General features: G+C 40.5%; 1 pseudogene; it reads left to right on the top strand.

Annotated features, from left to right (window-relative positions):
* The first annotated feature begins 11,887 nt into the window (after positions 1-11,887).
* Positions 11,888-14,096, top strand: LOC149230531 (ribosome biogenesis protein BRX1 homolog 1 pseudogene; annotated as a pseudogene).
* The last annotated feature ends 8,168 nt before the right edge of the window (positions 14,097-22,264 follow it).

The raw sequence follows: 22,264 nt of genomic DNA, 5'->3' as shown, positions 1-22,264 counted from the left end.
AATCCAAACTTAAACTTGACCAAAAGCCATGAATTGATCCTCATAAGCCTTTTTATGCAGGATGCCTCTAATTTCTTCATTTTCCATTATTTCCTTCAATTTCCTCTTCACATGCAACCTGTGACCTTTCACCTTACTTTTCTCCTATTTCCCCTATTTTCATAAATAAATGTGCCAAAATTGCCTTTTTTTCCTTTTAACGCCTTTGCCTTAGCCTTTGCCAATTTTCCTTAGCCAAAACACACATCCAATGATGCCCACTAGGATATATTTGCCCAACATTCAGCTTGGAATAAGCACCCTTAACCATGGTCTTATTTTTCCTTTATTAACTTTTATTACATGAAATTTTCACTAGGGCTGTTACAGAAAGTAATATGCTAAAAACTCCTTATGCTTGCTTGCATTAATATGATGAATAGAGATGTATTACAATTGTTTTTTCGATCTGAACTCAACTTGCAAGTGAATAACCGATCTCTCTACTCAATGATTAGCTTTGACCCAGACTTTAGTCAATTTCTTCCTCAACTTGAGCCCCTATTTCCTTGCACAGTTCTTGAGGAAATTAGGCCCTTATTATTTAGGAATTTCCTCCAAAATTCTTGTGCAATTCCTAAGGTTGATCATCTTACTACATGTAACACCTGTACACTCAAGACTAGTCTATAACTGGTGTTACGCTTCCTTGTAATCTCCACCACAACTGAGGAACTTTAATTCTCTACATGCACTAGCTATTTTGGGTTGATTGATTAGTTAACTAGATGATCACTGAGTTAGACTATTGTCCCACTGTACAACTGACCTTCCACTAGTTCCTCCAACAGTTAGATCTAGTTTAACTAAAAACAACTTGAAATAACTGACCTTAATTGCTACAAATTATCAATCACACATGTTTAATTAAACTCCAATCCCTATAACTCGAATCTACTAATATAACTGAGTGACAAGGGCCATGTAACACATGTTAACTGCATCTAAGTTATTTGTCGATGTGGAAATTCAAATTTTCTCACTTTAACCAAGGCAAAATCAAATTGAGACTTTCTTGTTGCAATTTTCAACACTCCCTCTCAACAAGAAAGGGATTCAATAATTGAATTTAGGCTTCTATGATCCATATCAATTTTTTGAAGATTCTTCGGCGAAAATCACATAGAGATACTTTTGTCGACGCGTTTCGAACCAACCAGTGTGGTTCATCGTCAGGACAAGTTGAATGAGCAGATCTTGCTTTGCACATTAAATAGATAGGGCAGAATATCCAATGACCCAATTTTCTAGACAAGGTAACGGCTAAAATGACAACAGCTAGATTTGACCGGGAAACGGCTAGTTTGACTTTGATAAGGGGTATAAACTTTATTTATTTAAATAAGTTAATTCGGTTATTAATATTCTTATTAAAATAAATGTAAGTGGACCATTTTATAAATATATATTAGAATAAGTAAAATTAATATATTATCATAAAATAAATTAATTTCAAATTGTTAGATATCAAGGTTATTATATATAAAATAGTTAATTAAATTTTAATATAAGTTAAAGGGACATATAAAAATATATATTAAAATAAATTAACTTAAAATTGTTAGAATAAGTAAAAAATACATTAATTTAAAATTGTTAGATATCAAAGTTCTTATATAAATATTAGTTAGTTATAAAAGTTAAAAATGGAGTAATAGTTAATTATATTTTAATTAAAATATAAGTAAAGAAACATATATAAATAAATATATAAATAAATTAATTTTATATTCATAGTCAAAGAGTTTTTAGAAATATAAATATCAAGTGTTAGAAAAATATTACAATACTAAAATTAATTAATAGTGTATTTAAATAGTATCTTAGTTTTAAATTAATTAAAAATAGATTAATTTTAAATTAATTATAAATTAAGTTTAAATTAATCGTCAAAGAGTTTTAAATGAATAAATATTAGAGAATTCAAGTGTTAGAAAAAAACTACCATATTAAAAATTAATTAATATTTTATTTAAGGGAGGGGAAGAAAGGAAGAAAACGACTAGGAGGAGAGGGTTGGGATCTAGTATTTTTATTTGAACAAAATCAATAGATTTTCTGATCTTCCTGATCGCACGAAGCGCACGAAGAGAGCATACTAATCAATTGATTTGTGTTTATTTATGCAGGGGGTTTCAAAAAAAAGATTGAATTTAAAACTAGCTAAATACTAAAACATCAGAAAGCTCAAACTTAAACTTCTTTGTGAAGATCCTGCTGTCACCAGGTTTCACAAATTATTTGTCTAAAGAAAAATACTAGTACTCAATTAAATTCCTAATGCCTAATCCCTTAGCACCATCCCCGGCAACGGCGCCAAAATGTTGGGCAATTTATTGGGCTTAAATTGCTGCATTAAATTATCAACCAGGGAAACTCGTAAGCTTGTGATGATGCCAGCACAATATATGCAGGAGTAGGCAACTAACTCTATGTCTAACTAAATGATTTATGATTCAATACAATATGCAAGGGAAGAGGCTCCTAACTAAGGAGGTCCTGGTTGTCCTTCCCTACAGTATCATAGAGAAATCATTGATTACATGAAACTAAAAACTTAAAATGAAGACAAAAGAATGAACTTAGTTATTGTTTAGATTCAAGTAGAGAGAGAGACTAACTTAGTCTCTTGATTGTCCTCTCATGTACTAATCCAAACTAAACTAGGATTCATTCATAAGCATAAGAAATGAAATAACTTTGAAACATAAACACAAAAGAATGAATTTCAATTACCATATAAATCATTGGAGAGAGAGCCTAACTTAGACTCTTGGTATCTCCTCATATGATACTTGAAACATAAAAGCAAAAGAATGAATTCCAATTATCATACAAATCAAATAGAGAGAGAGAGCCTAACTTAGACCCTTAGTTGTCCTCTCATATGCTGATTACATTCTAATTTAAAACTCATTCATCAATCACAAACAAATCCTCAAACATCTAAAAAAATAAATGAAATAAGATCTAATATGAAATAACATGTTTCTCTCATCCTTTTAGAGTGAGCTCAATTCTCTTAAGAACAAGACAAATTATTCTATATACTACATTAAGGAAAATTAAATCTAAAACTACATAATGGAAATATATGTAAAACTTATATCTATAACTACATAATAGAAATATATGCAAAATGAAGCTTTATTCTATTCCATCATCAATTGGATACAATGCTCTAAGAGTCCTCTCTTTTGGAATGGAGGAGGTGCTCCTATTTATACAAAAACTAAGATAACAACCTCATAAATGTAAACCCACTATTCTCTCCTTTGACCCACATATTTCTCAACCAATGATGACACATAACCCTATCCTCCATGATCTCCTCCATGAAGCTTATCTTTTCAAATTCGAATTTGATCATTCATGGCCACATAAAGATGCCCTGGAAGCTTCCTTGGAACCTACACATGTCACCAACACAACCCACTTTCCATATATAAAGTAAAATATATTATTTTCTAATATTTAATCAAGAATTTCTCTCAAAAATGCTTAAGAATAAACAATATTTGGAAAATGTGAATGAGACCCATTAATGGTGAATAGTAGGAAAAATGGAGTGACAAGGTGATGAATAGTGAGTGAAATAATGGAAGCATAGGTGAAAAATGTATGGTAATGAGTGCCATTTTTGGAGCCCAACACTCATCCTTCCTCCGCATGAAGAAGATATAGCATTTCCCTGAGAAATCATCAATAAAAATAACAAAATATTTATGTATGGTAGTGGAGGCTGTCGAGAAAGGTCCACAAACATCGGAGTGGATCCTTTCCAAGACTGCATGTGCTTTGTTTTCTCGACCATGGAATGTAAATTTTGCATGCTTCCCTAAGGTACAACCTTTGTAGACATCCTTCTTCTTAAGTTATCATTTAGGGAGGCCAGTAGTTATTTTGCTACATAATCTTCAAGGCGCCATGATGCAAATGGGCAAGTCTTCCATGCCAAAGTTCACCAACATCGCGACTCTGCACTTTCTATGCCTTGGTTCTTAATGTAGACCCAATATTCCACATCTAGTTTGTACATGTTGTTCACACTAACCCTGATCTGCTTCACCTGTCTAGTGGTTACGTGTCTCAAGAATGCTTTCCCTTTGCTAAAGATAACATCATAACCATAGTCTTCCAAAACTTCTACAGAGATGAGATTCTTCTTTAGTCCTATAACAAACATGACATCTTTGAGGCAAAGAGGGGATCCTGACTCCCTTTGAAAGATGACTATACCAATCCCCGTCACATTGTACCTTTTTATATCCCCCAGCTCAATATGCATCTGGAGATTTTTCTCCTCCAAGTCACTGAAAAACTCTCTACACCCTGTCATGTGGAACAAGGCTCCAAAGTCCAAGTACCACACACTCTCTATCACTCTTCTGGCCATGCATGCAATAAGGGTGAATTAAAGCTCGAACTGTGAAGCCAAAGCTTCACGTGCCACTCTTCTTGATCGACTTTTTGTGTGGATACTTCATGGCGTAGTGCCAAAATTCATGACAATTGAAGCATTTTATTTTGGACAAGTCTTTCTTCTTGCCCCCTTGGGTGGATTCTGGTTTGGTTTGAGATTTCTTCCCTTTTTCCTTCTTTCCCTTACCAACCAATGCTAAGTTTTCTTCATCCTCACCCTTGGATGAGGTTCCATGTCTGGTATTCCGCCCGATCTCCTCTTGCACCAAATCAGACCACAAGAGTTCCCAATTCGGTAATTTCTCCCTCCTGTTCACTGAGTCTTGGTAGTTGTGCTAGCTTTTATGAAGGCCTAGAAGAGTTAGGCTTACCAAGTCATCTTCTGCAACATTAACACCAACCCCTCCAAGCTCATCACAAACTTGTATAAATCTACTCAGATATTGCTGAATAATGTCATTCTTTTTCATCGATATTTCGAATTTTATCCTTGAGAACCAGTTTCCTGTAGCCGCTGCTATTTTTGAACAACTCTGTCATTGCATTCCACATTGCGAAAGGAGTTTCTTTCCCATGGATATTTGAGACAATGTGGTCTCATACTCCCTCAAAGATTATTCTCCTCGCCTTGGCTACATCTTTATTCCTATTGAAAATAACAACAAGAAATGATAAAAATAGAATCTAGAAATTCCAGTTTATTTTGTTCTTGAATTAAACTGAGAATTAAAATCGAATGTTATTCTCATAGCAACTTGTAATAGTTAACTAGAGTGAGTTGACTTAGTTAACTTAGGAATTTCGAGTTTGAAATCTTTTTGAAGTCATTTATATGTTCTCCCTATATTATAGGGGTCCATGATGAGTTAAGTATGAGTGGTAATTAGTTAACTTAGTTTATTGAGTTAAGTCCAGTTAAATTAGTTCCAAATTGTTTGAGGAACTAATAGTGAGTTAACAGTGAGTTGATGCATTAGTACACTCAGCTAGTGCTACTCCAGTTAACTAAATATTCCCTCATCAGAAACTCATGCATGTTGATTCTGAGAAAAACCCATTTGAGACTAGAGTGCAGGGATAGTGTACTATTTGTTTTAGATTTTTCTAAGTTGCATCAATAGTGCATGCATTCAGGAACTGAGGAATTTCCCTTTAAATATGGGCTAATTCTCCCAGGAATTGTGCAAAGAATTAGAGAAGCTTGGAAATTTGGCTAAGTATTGGCCAAAGGAAGTCATCAAGCGGAGGATAGGAAATACTTGTGCAGGTTAAGCTCAAGGTTGAGTAGCGCATATTGTATTCATCTGAATTCTTTGACCAAGGGCTCAAGGAAATAGGAGGCTTGGAGAGAAGAGAAGAGGCCTGGATTTGGCTTGAGCTTGCTTGTGACTTGGAGATTGATTTTACTGAGTGCTAGTATTGTTCTTTTGAGAACAAGGATTGTATTATCATCTTGGATTTATGATTAATGCAATATAGATAGTGGGGTTTTGAGTTGTGGCTTTCCTTAGATATTTATTGTGTTATGTGTGATTGATGTTCTTCCTCTTGTCGATTATTGTTTTGCTCAATATATATGTGCTTCTGTTGTAAAGAGTAGAAGTAGATTTCTTATCTCTTGTTTTAGAATATTACATGAGCTTGTGAATCTAAAGGAAAATCTATATGGTATCGTAGCTGAGAACAATATACTAGAGGAGATTTCGAAGTTTTGAGATTTGGGCCGCGAGTTTGCAGAGAAGATATGAAAATTTTTGTGCAAATTTTTTATAAACAAATATAATATTTGGATTCTTTGCGAAAAAACCCCCCCAAAAAAAAAATCGGCTGAATTGGAGTTCGAATGAGGGAGATATTGTTGATTTAAAATCAGATATTTTTCCATAAAATTTTGTGGCAAGGGACAAATGAAACAAATTGGTGTGCTAGAAAAGAACCTGTATGCTCTTGAGGTTCAAGATGCATGAAAAGCCTTGAGGAGCAAGGCAAAGGTTAAAGACTTGGTGGTTGAGAGGGAGAGTAAATTACCTCTCAACATGCAGGCCCAAAAGAAGCCTCAGAAGCAACTTCAGGAAGTTGTGGAGCAACCACAACTAGAGAAGCTGTGAGGAGACCAAGTGGAGAGATCCTCTCAAGCAGACAAGGAGTTTCAGAAGCAGTCTTAGATAATTGTGGAGCAACCACAATTGGAGAAGCCGAGAGGAGACCGAGTGGAGGCATCCAGTCATGTAGAGACTTCCGTAGGGGGAAATTTCGAGCCAAGTGGGTAGAGGGATCGCATGCAACCATACCTCCAGGTATGAGGTGGGGCGATTTGAAGTGATAGTCCCAAGAGGGCTGAAATTAGGCAGGGTCCATTGAGTGGATTTATCTCATGCATCGTACCTTGGTACGGGAGCTTAAAGTACATAGTAGCGGGAGGAAGCAATGGGATTGATGCAGTCAGAGATCAAAGTGACAGAGGCTAGAGTAGTCAGATATTGAAGAGCATAGAGAGGGTTGAAAACAAGTGCAGAAAGGCAAAGTCAATAGAAGCGCAAAGTTTTCAATCGACAGAGGCAATAGTAGTCAGAGACTTTGATGACAAAGGCATAATCCTGATTTAGGTTGGAAGTTTTTTGCTTCTAGATTTGTTGGCGCTACAACACTCGAGAGAAGTGTTGCATGTAGAACATTCCAAAGGTTCAGGATTGGGATTGAGTTGAATTCTTTTCTTGTTGAGAGGGAGTGTTGAAAATAGCAACAAGAAATAATAAAAATAGAATCCAAAAATTCCAGTTTAATTTGTCCTTGATTTAAACTGAGAATTAAAATCAAATTTTATTCTCATGGCAACTTGTAATAGTTAACTAGAGTGAGTTGACTTAGTTAACTTAGGAATTTCGAGTTGGAAGTCTTTCTGAAGTCATGTATATGTTCTCCCTATATTATAGGGGTCCATGATGGGTTAAGTATGAGTGGTAATTAGTTAACTTAGTTTATTGAGTTAAGTCCAGTTAAATTAGTTCCAAACTGTTTGAGGAACTAATAGTGAGTTAATAGTTAGTTGATGCATTAGTGCACTCAACTAGTGCTATTCCAGTTAACTGAGTATTCCCTCATCAGAAACTCATGCATGCCGATTCTGATAAAGACCCCTTTGAGACTAGAGTGCAAGGATAGTGTACTATTTGTTTTAGATTTTTCTAAGTTGCACTGATAGTCCATGCATTCAGGAACTAAGGAATTTCCCTTTAAATATAGGTTAATTCTCACAGGAATTGTGCAAAGAGTTAGAGAAGCTTGGAGGCTTGGAAATTTGGCTAAGTATTGGCCAAAGGAAGTCATCAAGCGGAGAATAGGAAATACTTGTGTAGGTTAAGCTCAAGGTTGAGCAGAACATATTGTATTCATCTGAATTCTTTGACCAAGGGGGCAAGGAAATAGGAGGCTTGGAGAGAAGAGAAGAGGCTTGGATCTGGCTTGAGCTTGCTTGTGAGTTGGAGATTGATTTTACTAAGTGCTGGGATTGTTGTTGTGAGAACAGGCATTGTATTAATATCTTGGATTTTTTATTAATGCAATATAGATAGTGGGGTTTTGAGTTGTGGCTTTCCATAGATATTTATTGTGTTATGTGCCATTGATGTTCTTCCTCTTGTCAATTATTGTTTTGCTTGATCTTCATGTGCTTCCGCTATAAAGAGTAGAAGTATATTCTTGTCTATTGTTTTAGTAGATTACATGATCTTGTGAATCTACAGTAAAATCTACATGGTATTGGAGCGGAGAACAATATACTAGAGGAGATTTCGATGTTTTGAGTTTTGGGCCATGAGTTTGGAGAGCAGATCTGAAAATTTTTGTCCAAAATTTTTAGAAACAAATAACATTTTTGGATTCTTTGCGAAAAAATACCCAAAATATATATAAAAAAAAATCGGCCAAATCGGAGTTCGGATGAGGGAGATATCGTTGATTTAAAATCAACACTTTTTCCATAAAATTTCGTGACGGTGGGACAAATGAAATAGATTGGCATGCTAGCCAAGAACCTGTATGCTCTTGAGGTTCAAGATGCATGCAAAGCCTTGAGGAGCAAGGAAAGGCTAGAGACTTGGTGGTTGAGAGGGAGAGTAAATTACCTCTCAACATGTAGCCCCAGAAGAAGCCTCGAAAGCAACTTCAGGAAGTTGTGGAGAAGGAACGACTAGAGAAGCTGAGAGGAGACCGAGTGTAGAGATACTCTCAAGAAGAGAAGGAGTCTTAGAAGTAGTCTCAGACAATTGTGGAGCAGCCACAATTGGAGAAGCCGAGAGGAGACTGAGTGGAGGCATCCAGTCATGTAGAGACCTCCAGTAGGGGGAAATTTCGAGCCAAGTGGGCAGAGGGATCACATGCAGCCATATCTCCAGGTGTGAGGTGGGGTGATTTGAAGTGATAGTCCCAAGAGGGCTGAAACTAGGCAGGGTTCATTGAGTGGTTTTATCTTATGGATTGTACCTTGGTATGGGAGCCCAAAGTACAATATAGTAGCGGGAGGAATCAGTGGGATTGATGCAGTCAGAGATCAAAGTGACAGAGGCTAGAGTAGTCAGATACTAAAGAGCATAGAGAGGGTTGACAACAAGTTGTTAAGGGAATAATTCCCCTAGGGCTTTGGGTCAGAACCCTATCAGAGCGGGAGTAATATACAGCAAGAAACACGCATAAAACTCAAGCAACATGCTTAAACAAACTAACTATGCAAGGATGAACATACCCGGATGTCCTTCGTTTGGGTAGTTCCAGCCAGGGTTCAAACCCTCTGCAACTCCTGATGATCTTCGAATTTGCAAATCAACCAATTCGAATACACATAGCAGCATATAGATAAAGCATTTTAGTGAAACCAACTTTATATCATATAAGTAGATGGTTAGTTATACATCAAAATAGTCATTCATATATAAACTATAACAATGACATCAGACACATAAAAAAGGTCAGTATTAGGAACAAGACAATGTTTCTTTTTATTGTAGAAAACTATAGTAAACATGGAAAGAGTTCACGTGAGTTTTCCTCTTCCGGCTCCAAGCAGAACCGTCCTCTAGGTCCGTTCAGTCCATGTCTTCAACAACCTCCTTCCATAACCAATACCATGATATCTCCAACAAGTGAAAGAATATCAACACTCAAGGAAACAAGGGTTTCTTGAACTTGGGGAAGTGCTTGAAGCACAGGGATACTTCAGACTTGATCAGGGGATAATATCAATATAGTAATTCTATCATTTCTCTCCTCTTTAGGGCCTTCCCATTGAAGTCCTTTTATACTTCTCCAAAATTATTTTTTTAGTTGGGAAACAATTGGGAACAGTCGGGCCACGGGCACCAGGAGGTAATCAACATGTAAAATCCATGATCTCTGGCCATAGGTAAGGAAATTTATTTTTTTTAAGTGTTTTAACACATATACACGGGTTGGGTATTGACTAACCCGCGTGTACACGCTTTTAACACAGGGCAAAGCAGCGTACATGGAGTAAAACATTGTTTTTAAAATATTTGGACCAAGTCTGGAAGGAGGGGTTGCCCTAGGCCATAAACCAAGCATCACAAATACAAAGGGTGATATTTGGAGCTATAACACAAGTGTAGAAAGGCAGAGTCAACAGAAGTGCAAAGTTTTCAGTCGACAGAGGCAATAGTAGCCAGAGACTTTGATAATAGAGGCATAATCTTGATTCAGGTTGGATGTTTTTTGTTTTTGGAGTTGTTGGAGCTACAACACTCGAGAGAAGTGTTTCATGCAGAACATTCCAAAGGTTCAGGATCGGGATCGAATTGAATTCCTTAAAGAAAATGAGCAGTAAGGCAAGGAGAAACAAAGAAGCAATAGAAAGGATGTTGCAAAGGAGCAGCAACAAGGAAAAGAAGGCAAAAAGAGAACAACAAAGGTAAAGGAGCAACACAACAAAGGAACAACATGAGCAACAAGACAAGAGAAGTTTGGGCAGAGAGACAACAAAGGAGAAACAATACAAGAGAAATTTGGGCAGAGAAACAACAAAGGAGAAACAACAAAAGACCATAGACATGGCATGTTGATTTTGTTATGCTTGTGACTCTTTAGTATGTTGATGAGCTGGTGACATTGGCTTATGTGTGTTGGGTTGGTTGATCGTTGTATGCATATGCTGACTGAGATGTTGTGATGCAAGGCAAAGGAAAGACTCTGTGATAGCTAAAGAAAAACTCCATGTCAGACAAGGAAAGACTCAAGGTTGTTGAGGCAATGGCAATCACTGAATCATATGTTGTGTGCATATTGCTTGCATTGGAGAGTGCTTACATTGTGTGCATGTGTAATGATGTTATAATGCATTGCTTTCATATATTTTCATTACGTTGACATTGGTGTACTTAATCATTACAGATGGCTAAAAATAAAATTTGAGCACTTATTTGTTTTCTTATATTCAAAATATGAAGAACTTGGAAACAAATGAGTGGAAGGAAAAGAGTCAAGCATGTTCACTTCATATTCTTATGTGTAATACAAATATCCAACAATTTATTTATTTATTTATTTTTATATTATATATATATATATATATATATATATATATATATATATATTGAGGAGAAAATGCATAATTTCCATTAATTTCAAAAAATTACATGTTGTAGTGCTTAACGCATATGCAGAAGTGTGGGAAAAGCCACTACAATACTTCAAGAGAAGTATTCCAGAAAAGCCCACAAACTAGGCAACAAGTAAAGGGTATGTAAACCCCAAACCAGTCTGTAGAAAACGGAACTGTGGAGGATACCCATACCCGTCACAACAAACACAACAAATAAAGCAAAAACATAGCTTCTGTGGTAGAAAATGAAACAGTAAAACATCTAAATCTGCCAGCCCAAGCAAGTAGGAGAGGCACGAAATGAGGAAAGTGCAGCCATGGTAGCCACTCCTCCCCCAACCCCTTAAAACTCTCCACCTGAAGCCGACGAAACCAGAGGTCGAGACCAAACTGCCCAAACTTCCTCAGCCGCCTGCAGAAACCCCAACAAATAAAACGACTATGATGATGCAGCACGAAACAATGCAGAGAAATACACCTCCACACCCTTGTTCCCTCAACGCTTCAAAAAACCGTAATGGAATGCTAGCGAGCCATCAAAAAAGCACCAACTGCCACAACAGAGGAACCCATCCGGTCCCAGCCAGAGCAGAGGCAGGTCTGGGGGCAGAGGCGGCTAGGGCAGCCACCTCGCCCCCACGAAGAGTGATCTGAAGACCAAAATAAAATCTTGCTCCCGCTCCGCCGCGCAGTCAAAAACACCAAAAGAATCTACTCCTTTGCTTGACCGCCAAGCAGAGCCGCACGGAAGGTTCGAGCAGGGGCCGCCGAAGTCTTCAAGGCACTGAGTCTTGCCTCAACCACTTGACAGTAGCAATGCAAGGTGCCATGGACCTCTTCCGTTCAGAGCCCAAGACGAGCGGGCCTCCAAACAGGAATCTCAGAGCCGAAGCCGAGGAAAAGGATTCAGGTCAGCAGGAATGGGGAAGGCAGGGGCCGAAAGATGAAGCTCTGCCTCAGGCTGAGCAGGAACTAATAGTCATTCAAATCCCCAACTGAAGACTGCGAAAACCGATTAGACCTCCGGCCAAATATCCAACAAAATATCTTTATAAAAGATGTGATTTTGGAGGGCAGATTTATTAGAGTGTTAGAGAATGTGAGAGCTTATTGATATGTTATGCATTAGTTACTTGACACATATAGAGCATATGTGATGTAGATTTAAGGAGAAGAAGAATCAGAATCAGAGATGGAGATATGCAGAATTGATGACCAAGTAAACCAACATATTGTTTTCATTTTGTACGAGGGGATTGTGGTCTCCTTTCAAGTTGAGGCTTGATAAATATAAGGTTGGATCTTGTTGAGGTAGGAGCCTCCTGTGGGTTGTAGTATGCAAAAAACGTATTGGAGTTGGAGCTTTCTTGCATGTTGCAGCTTGCAGAAAATTGAGTTAGCAACCTCCTATAGGTTGGAGCCTATAGAAAATCAGATGTAATAAGGGAGTAGGATCTTGCCTTCGCATCACAACAATAACAAAATCGTGGGTTTTTCCCTTTATGGGTTGAACAAATTTGGAAGATCTCAAAGGAGATTTTGTCCTCGCATGAAAGATATCAAGTGTTTTTCTTGTCATGGACATGTACATGTAGCAACAAGATGTAAAAGAAAACAAATAAAATCTAATCAATAAAAGATGCAACAAACAAGAAGGCTCCCTCAAGCAAGTAAACGAAGAAGAAAACCATCCACTAGATACACAAATAATTTTTATGGTTATTGTTACTTGTACAATGGATTTGGACATAAAGCTACTAAGTGCGAAATGTATGTAAAGAAAAGTAGAAATGAATCAAGAATATACAAACCTTTTCCAACTTTTCTTGGTCATATAAGGTGTCATTTATGTAGCAACCTTGGTCACAAAGGCAAATATTCCAAGCTACCACATACTATAAAGAACTCTAAACAGAAGATAGAAGCAACACCAAATAGAATAAACAATGAGCCATAAGGAAATGCAAACAACATAAGGAAACCAACTAAAGTGTGGAAGAGAAAGAAAAAGCTCGAGAATTCAATGACAAGTTAAATCCATCTTGGCTCCAGGGGGAGCTGCTCATGAAAGGAATGAAGAGTCTAGTTGATGTCAACGTTAGAGCAACAACATTTCAAGGGGAGAACATCCCTAATTGTCTTCCTTGAAGACATGGAAATCAAGCAAATATTAGTAGAAAATCATTAAATAAATTCTAAGTAGAGCTAAAGGAATCAAAGGAAGTTGAAGGTATAAAGATCATTGCAGGTGGATCAAACCCTAAGAGCATAGTTACAAGGGCTTGAAACTCATAGAGTTTGATTAAATTGATAAATGATGCCTTGAAGAACATGTTTCATACAAATCAGAGATATATTAATGGTAACCTCAACACCATCGAAATTCTCATAAGAGGCCCTACACGTCCCAAATGAACTCTTATGGGATGAAAACTGTCATTAGAAGTTGTAATCATTGAGAAAGAACCCTTTGTGTTTCATAACAAAGAGAAAGTTTTGGGCTTATGCTCCCGTGAAATTGCATACCATTATCAACACTTAATGGTGGATGTAGTTTCATTATTGCCTCAATGTTTAAAAATAAATAAATAAATAAATAAAAAGGAAAAAGGAGGCAGACTACCAAGTCATATCCCAGAAAACAAAGGTGCAACTTTGAACAAGTTTGTGGAACTTAGGAAGTGCTTAGGTTGCCTTTTCTTTGAATGTAGAAAGACCTTTCTCTATGGATGGCAAAGCGGCCGAGTGAACCTTCAGTTAAATTTTTGGGTAACGTTGTCCACACAATGGAAGAGCTCAAGCTAACCAGAAACCATCTCAAAGGATATTTGTTCCACACCCTGAAACTGAGAAAAATGACTGATGTGGTTTGCAAAAAGTGACTCTCATTAAGTTTTGTGTAATAGAGAAAGGGAAAAAGGTTGGAAAACATGCAAAGAAAAATAAGGCCAAATAGAGGAGAAAAATGCATGAACTTTCTAATCAGCTGGAACTAGATGAGTTTGCAAATGTGTGGAATGAGTGAATATGTTTCTTGCTCAATAACAATAATCATAATATTAAGATACTTCGAGGAGAGCAGGGATGGGATTCGATCGATGGCCGCTGAAATTGGTATGACCAGGCCGTAACATGGCCTGAACGGGGTTTTTTCTTTGGTGTTATGGGGCTGCAGGCCGACATCGGTCCTGCAGCCAGACCTACCTCCATACCCCTCCTTTCGAGCTTTGAGCTGGGGTGACTTTTATAAATTTTTTTTACCTTTCATCTCTCCTCCCGGTTTTACCCTCCTTCCACTTCCGCAAGCGCTCTTCATCCCGCTCCGGTTCGCTTTGCCCGGATCTGCCTACCCCTCTTTGCTGCTCGAAGCGAGGTATCCGACGCCGCGCCTAACCCCTTGCTACAGCTGCAGGTCGTTTTCCCCCCGTCGTTTTCCACCCGGACGGTTACCTGCTGCCCCACTATTCCCGCACTTGAACGGCACAACGGTTTCCTGACTGTCGGCGACGGTCCCCGATGTTTTCCTGGTTCCGAGGACACTATCTGTTCCAAGCAGCTGGCGATGGATCTTGACGAGGTGGACTACTCGGACTCTCCGCTGGCAGACGGTTCCATCTGGCGCTCCACGTTCTCGGCTTCTGGAGGTATGTACAGTGAAAGCCTGTCCGCTAGTTTTGAAGACCCTGCACAGTCGTCGGATCCGACTCTTACTGCCGCTTTCCAGTCTGCCGATCCCTCCACTTGGGCTCCTTTCTCTGTTCCTTCGCCGACCTCCCTAGGGTTTCTAGCGGAGTGCCTCCACTCCTCCCCCTTTGAAGCTGGTCCCTCAAATTTGCAGGCTCCTCTTCCCCTCCCTCCGCATTCTGACGTTCCCCCCTGTAGCCTCCCCCCCCTACAGCTCCCCTCCCCCTCTCCGCGCCCCCTGCCACATCGGGTAGCTACAACCCCATCCCCCCCCTCCCGGAGGCTTCCCCCCCCCCCTCTCGACCCCCCTCCCCCTCCTCCGGTCGACGCTCCTGCTGAACCTAGGGCATCAGCAAACCCTAGCCGTATGTACTCCTGCCCGAAGAAGAAACTTCGCTGCTTTAAATCCAGACCAGAGGATATCATTCTGAGGCTCGAAGAAGACATACAGTGGGGAGACGCGATGGACCTAGAGGACAAAGTTCTAGTGGGACGCATCAGGGGCAGGAACTATTCAGCAGAGAAAATGAAGACCTGGGCATCTGAAATATGGGGACAATACCTGGCGGAAATCCCTACGGTCCAAACGTTCGTGCGAGGCTGGTTCGCGTTGAGGTTCGCGAGGGCTAACCACACGAGCTGGGTACTGTCATCCTTCTGGCACTTTGAAAAAGCTCCAGTACTTCTTAAAAGATGGACGCCCCTCTTCGACTCGGAAACAGAACAAATTGGGGTCGGGCCTGTATGGGTTAGACTCCCGGGCTTGCCTCTTCAATACTGGTCCGAGGACATTTTCCAGAGAATTGGAAACTCATTGGGCGCCTACATGGAATTGGACAAATCCTACATTGCAACAAGGATGATGGCATATGCCAGGATTCTAGTCCACCTTGACACGAGAGGAGGCCTGCAGGAACATATCACTATACAGTGGAAAACATTTTCAAGGAAGCAGAAGCTTGACTATGAAGGGATTCCTTATCGATGTAGGAGATGTCATCAGGTGGGTCACCTCTACAAGGATTTCCCCCTTCTCAAAAAAGCCCAACAGGAATCCATATTGCAGGAACATCCTACTTCAGCAGAACCCCAAGCTCCTCAGGCCGCGACAGTACCAAGGGTGGAACACATCAGGACCTCAGACACAGTGGAGGCACCACTTGCTCCTTTGGCAAAAAAGCAGGGCAAAATCCTGATCAGGCCACCTTCTCCTCCTCTGACGCGCTCAAGGGCTGCAAAGGGCATCGTTTTCTCATGGGGTATGTCTTTTCCCCCTGTTAATACTGCTTCGCATCTTGATTCTTCTTATTTATCGTTATCTTCCCATATGCCCCCTCCTGTCTGGATCCCCGGTCCATCATCCCCTTCGGCACTTGACCTGGTGATGGGCTCTCGCTTGCCCCTTCCCCCCATCAAACCTCCCCACCTCTATGTGACCTGCCCTCTCCCATAGCCGACGACTTTCCTCTCCTCCTGCCCCCTTTCCTCCGTCCAATCCCGTTCCCTCTCCTCTCTCTCCCCCTCGGTAAATTCCACTCCGAGATACTCCACCCGCTCTATTGCTAAACAAAAAGAGTTGGACGCCATAGGTTTGGATTCTGCCCCCTCCATCCTCTCGCCCAAGCAGGGTAGAGGCCGACCCTCCAATATTCACAAGGCCAAAAATCAAGCTGGGGACGAAGTGATCCAGGGTAAACAACATACCATTGAAAGGGTTCTTAGAGCGAAGGACACCCTTCCCCCCTCCCCTCCATGAAGCTCTTGTCCTTCAACTATAGAGGGATCGCCAGTCCCGAGAAAAAGCTGGCTCTGAAGCGACTCCTCCTTTCTGAGACGGTTGATATCATCTTCCTGCAAGAAACCCTCTGTAACGCGGTATTAACCATTTCCACCCTAAGCTCTTGGCTGCACGACTGGTCTTTTCATGCTATCGATGTCTCGGGCCACTCTGAAGGCATTGCAATTGGCTTCAAGAACCATTCGATAAATCTGAAGAATATATGGGGTGGTGAGGGCTTTCTGGGAGCGGACATATACTCCAAGGAGCTGGAGGAAGAGCTAAGAATCCTTAATGTTTATGGACCATGTCAAAATCGGGAACTTTTTTGGAGAAAGCTCCTCAGCTCCCATCTTCTCCAATATGGGAATTTAATTCTTGGGGGAGACTTAAATTTTTCCATGGGCTTCTCAGAATCCTGGGGCCATATGGCTCAGATTGACCCACTCTCTGATTTCTTTGAGCAGCTGCTCGAGACCCACCAATGGATCGACATTCCCTCGGCCAAGATCCAACACACCTGGAGGAACAATTGGACAGGCGATCAAAGCCTGGCCAGAAGACTGGATCGTTTTATCATCAAGGAGGCCCTTCACAATAGCCACCCAAGATAGGGACAATGGGTTGGCAGCGGAGGCTTGTCGGACCACAGGCCTATCTTTCTTGAAATTGGGGAAAAACTCCTGAAGCAAAAAGCTCCCTTCAAATTCAACTCCACATGGCTTCGGGAACCCTCCTACATCAAGCTAATATCCGATTTCTAGAGAACACACCCTATCTCTGAGGAGGAGGATCCAACAATATGCTTTATAAAAAATCTCTCCGAACTTAAGGGACTATCTAAAGACTGGGCTCACAAAAAAAGGGAACAAGAAGACTTAATTATCTCCCAGGCAGAACAAGCAATTGCTGACCTTGAATTGCTGTCGGATGGCACTTTTAACTCTCAAGAACAGAAAGCCAGGTATGGATCCCTGATCAACCAGAGAACCCAAATCCTCAGAGACAGAGAGGCAAGCTGGAGATTAAGAAGCAGAGCAATCTGGATTAAGGAAGGAGATGAAAACACAAAATTCTTCCACCGCTTTGCAAACGGACGGAAAATGATCAACACTATCTGGGAACTGCAAAATGACCGGGGACACCTAGTGAACAACTCCAGAGAACTAGCCTCAATGGCCACCTCACACTTCAGGAACATCTATGAGGCCCCGAGGGAAGCCAACCTGTTAGAGATTATGCGGGTTGCCGAGCTCTTTCCCAGGTTTGTGAACGAAGAGGATGCTGAAGATCTCATCAAGGAGGTCACATTAGGGGAGCTAGAAGCCACCATGCGAGGTTTCCAAAAAGAGAAGAGCCCGGGACCCGACGGTTGGACCATCGAATTCTACCTCGCCTTCTTTGATCTTCTAGGTCAGGACCTCCTCAGAGTTATCAATCATTGCAGCCGCTCAGGAAATATCCCCTCAGCCATCAAAGCCACTTTCATAGCCCTCATCCCCAAGTCCGACAAGCCTGCCTCTTACAATGACTTCAGGCCCATCTCTCTCTGTAACTGCCTTTATAAGATCATGGCCAAAATTCTCGCGAATAGGCTAAAGCCCATCCTCTCGGCTCATATCTCCCCTGAACAGTTTGCATTCCTCCAGCATCGCCAGATCCATGAAGCTATTGGCACCGCACAAGAACTCCTTCACTCAATGCACAGCTGTAGACTGAAGGGAATGATATTAAAAGTGGATCTCTCCAAAGCCTTCGACAGGGCAAGCCTGCTCTACATTCGAATGCTTCTCACACACCTGGGGTTTCCCTACTTGTACATCAAAAGGATAATGAGCTGTATTACTGAAGTGCCGTATAACATCCTCCTAAATGGCTCCCCCACGCCTTTCTTCACTGCAGAAAGAGGTCTCAGGCAGGGATGCCCTTTATCTCCCCTACTCTTCCTGCTCATCATGGAAGGCCTAAGTCGATTGATCGGGACAGAACACAGGAGAGGCAGGATCTCTGGCATAAAGATAACGGATAATTGCGCTCTCACTCACCTACTGTTTGTAGATGATGTGCTCATCTTCTTAAATGGCAGCCTGGCCGACTCCTCTGCCATGCAGTATGTTTTTGATCTATTTCAGAAAGCTACAGGTATGATCATCAATATCCACAAATCCTCCCTCACAGAGACAGGCTGCACACAACATGAGGTTCATTATATCCGACATCGTTTCCCCTTCCCACCACACCTGATGGAGGAAGGGCTGAAATACCTAGGATTCAGAATAAAACATGGAGGATACAAGATTGCTGACTGGACTTGGATTATTGCAAAGGTGGAAAAGCGATTAAATATCTGGTATAATAGATACCTATCCAGGGCTGGAAGACTCACCCTCATCAAAGCTGTACTGGAAGCAACCCCTGTTTACTGGATGTCTTTGGCCTGGATTCCAAGAGGGATCCTTGACAGACTACAAAAGATCTGCTGCAGATTCTTATGGAAAGGGAAAAAACAGGGAAACCTCTTTGCATGGGTTAAATGGGATACTATCGCTAGACCAAAGAAATGGGGAGGTTGGGGAATTAAAAGATTAGAGTTCTTTGCAAAAGCTTTGGCAGCAAAATTGGGATGGCAGCTCATCACCTCACACAGCCTCTGGACAAAAGTGGTATATGAAAAATACATTGCTCCGGAAAACATATTCAGCTGGATTCGCAGGGAACACAGAGGGAGCGGAAGGCATTCCAATATATGGAAAGCGGTCCTCAATTCACTCCCACTCATCTGGGAAGGTCTAACATGGAGAATCCACCAGGGACAAGCTGTACGCTTAGGATCGGATCCCTGGATCGGATGTGGGAACGCCCATCGCCTCCCTGCACCATTAATTGCCTATCTCCAGGATATGGGTGTCTCCCACATAGGCCACATTGTAGACCAAGCAAGCACCACCCCTTTCCAGCAAGCCTGGAAGACAGCCGACGATCTACACATTCCGGGTCAGTGGAGGCATGACTGGGAGATATACATTGACGCTCTCACTCAAGCCCACATAAGAATAACTGAGGGAGAAGATGAGATTGTATGGGCACTCTCAAAAAATGGAACCTATACCCCCAAGGAAGGATACGTAAAGCTCATACATTCTGTATAGCCTGCTATCGTCCAGCCCTGGTGGAATGCGCTGTGGAAACTCAAAGCGGCCCCCAGAACATGTATGCTAATGTGGACCATCCTGTTCAACAAAATTCCCACTAGCGCTAACTTAATGAGATGATCTTTCCACAGACCCTTCTGGTGTCATCTATGCAGGTGCAATGAGGAAGACACAGATCATCTATTCCTAACCTGCCCTATTGTCTCTGCTCAATGGTCCCTCATAACCTCATCCTCTCCATCCTTCAACAATTGGCAAGGTCAGAACACATCCGAAGCTTGGTTGTCTTGGCTAGAGAAACACAAAGGCAGAGAAAGGAACCTACCTCTCCTCATGTGGTGGGCCATCTGGATGGCTAGGAACTGAGCTATTTTTGACCACAGAGACCCCATCTGGCCTACCATCAGATCCTAGGTCCTTTCCGATTATGAATTACTCCTGGAAGACCTCTCTCAGCCCTCTCATAGAACCATTATCCCTGAGCTCATTGATAAATCCTATCCATGGGCCTACTTTGATGGCTCGGCCCAAGCTGAAGGCTGCGGAGGAGGAGCCCTCCTTTACCTCAGGGAGGGCCACTGCTTCCATATTCAGATGCACGTGGGAAGGGGCACAAATAATTATGCCAAAATGACCACCGCCAAACATCTTATACATTTTGCTCTTGAGAAAGGCTGCACAAAGCTACAACTATTTGGAGACTCAAAACTTGTCTGCAACTGGATAAATAGAACATCTCAATGCTCTGCTTTTTCGTTGAGACACATTCTGGATGAGACTCTCAGGCTCACAGACTTATTTGAACTTTTTGCTTGTCACCATATTTACAGGGAGCGCAACTCAAGGGCGGACCTCTTATCCAAACAAGCAGTGCAAAGGCAAGAAGAAGACTGGCTGATACAGGAAGAGTTGGATGGACTTTTCCATCAACACTATCACAGACCTTTTGTCGACCAGCACTCTCTCCGGAGGACATAGTCATGAGGACACTCTTTTTTTCTATGTATTACAGAACTATACACAGACTGCACTTTTTTTATGATGCTCTTTTGGTACACAGACAAAACTAGAAGACAACGGCTGCTGTAACCAGTGGAAACATTTTGATCTCACTACAGTACATCAGGCTTTTTTGATGAAATGCAGATGATTATATTTTTTTGTGCTTTTCATACAACATGTCTCCTTGTGTGGAGAACTTATTGTTACTTCAGCACTAATTTTGGTAAATGACACAAAACTGAACTCCCTGCGTGGAGGAAAACTGTTTCTTTTTTGCTACTATCTAGTGGAGGCGATCAGCCTCATCATGCATATGCCTTGGCATCTACAAAATGTAATTTCTTTTATTTAATAAAAATTACGACTTTTTCTAGGGGAAAAAAATAATCATAATATTAAATTTTGTTGGTAAATACAGGGCGAGATAGTTGAAGAACACCATTCCTCCAGTGTCCGGTGAGAGTTTTAATAAAGATGAAGAATATTTTGTTACATGGCACACGGACCTACATTACACCTGTGCTCTAACAAAATTGGGAGTTTTGACAGAATATAACATTAAGAGGGTTTCCAAAGTTATCTATGATATGCGTTACACGTATGTGTTGAAAAATATTACAGTGTTCATGATTGAAATTTGGTGCGATATGATTCAATATTCTTAATTGAATTATCAATGGTGCGATATGGAATATTATGGAGTGGCTGCATAAATACATGATAATAATGCAAAGTGCAACCTTCTTATAATTGCCACAAAGTATATTATTATACGTTGGCTTATCATATGGGGAATGATAGTGCACTTGATGCTACTTATGAAAATAAATAATTATGAAAGACAGAACATGCAGAATACATTGGAGACACTTGTATGTGTTAGTCAAGCAATAATCGAGATTCCATGGCAACTGCATAAGTTGGAGGAGGACAGGCTTACATTAAATACGTGTCCAAGTGCAATAGACACATCATCAATTTCAGAAATGTCTGTGTCTAAAAAATAATGCCTTATGTGCCATCAGTATGTGTAAGAAACATATTTATATATATGAGGTCTTAACTTATCGTAGGTTGATGCACGAGTTGTGGAATATAAATGCAATAAAAAAGACAAATCACTGAGATGGAGAAGTTGCCGAAATTTTATATATATATATATATATATATATATATATATATGGCACAAAGTTGGAAATTTGATTGGTTCCGGTGCATAAGTCCAAAGACAATATTTCAAATTTTGTGACATATACATTAAAAAGGTTCACATATCTAAGAGGATATTCCATATTAGGAAACTATGAATTAGTTTGTAGCATTCCTATTCTAAACCCAAATGTTAGTTTGGTTGATGATAGTTCAATGAACTCTGGGCGGTACAAGTATCATTATTCTTTATAGGCCGCTGGAAATTTAGTCAAGTACACATGGAATTGGGAAGCAATTATTCAAATGGAAAGAACTTCCTCAATATATAATGATTAGAGACTTTCATGCATGGATCTAGTGTTTTCAGAGTTTCATAAGGCTTGCATATTTACTATTCAAAAATATATTCCATATTTAAAGATGGTT

Source organism: Pinus tabuliformis, chromosome J (genome assembly GCF_031772625.1).
Source record: "Pinus tabuliformis cultivar Carrire ecotype Pingquan chromosome J, CPIR1, whole genome shotgun sequence".
In the NCBI taxonomy this organism is placed as follows: domain Eukaryota; kingdom Viridiplantae; phylum Streptophyta; class Pinopsida; order Pinales; family Pinaceae; genus Pinus; species Pinus tabuliformis.
The sequence above is the reverse complement of the archived record's forward strand: the minus strand, read 5'-3'. Positions and strand labels throughout refer to the sequence as shown.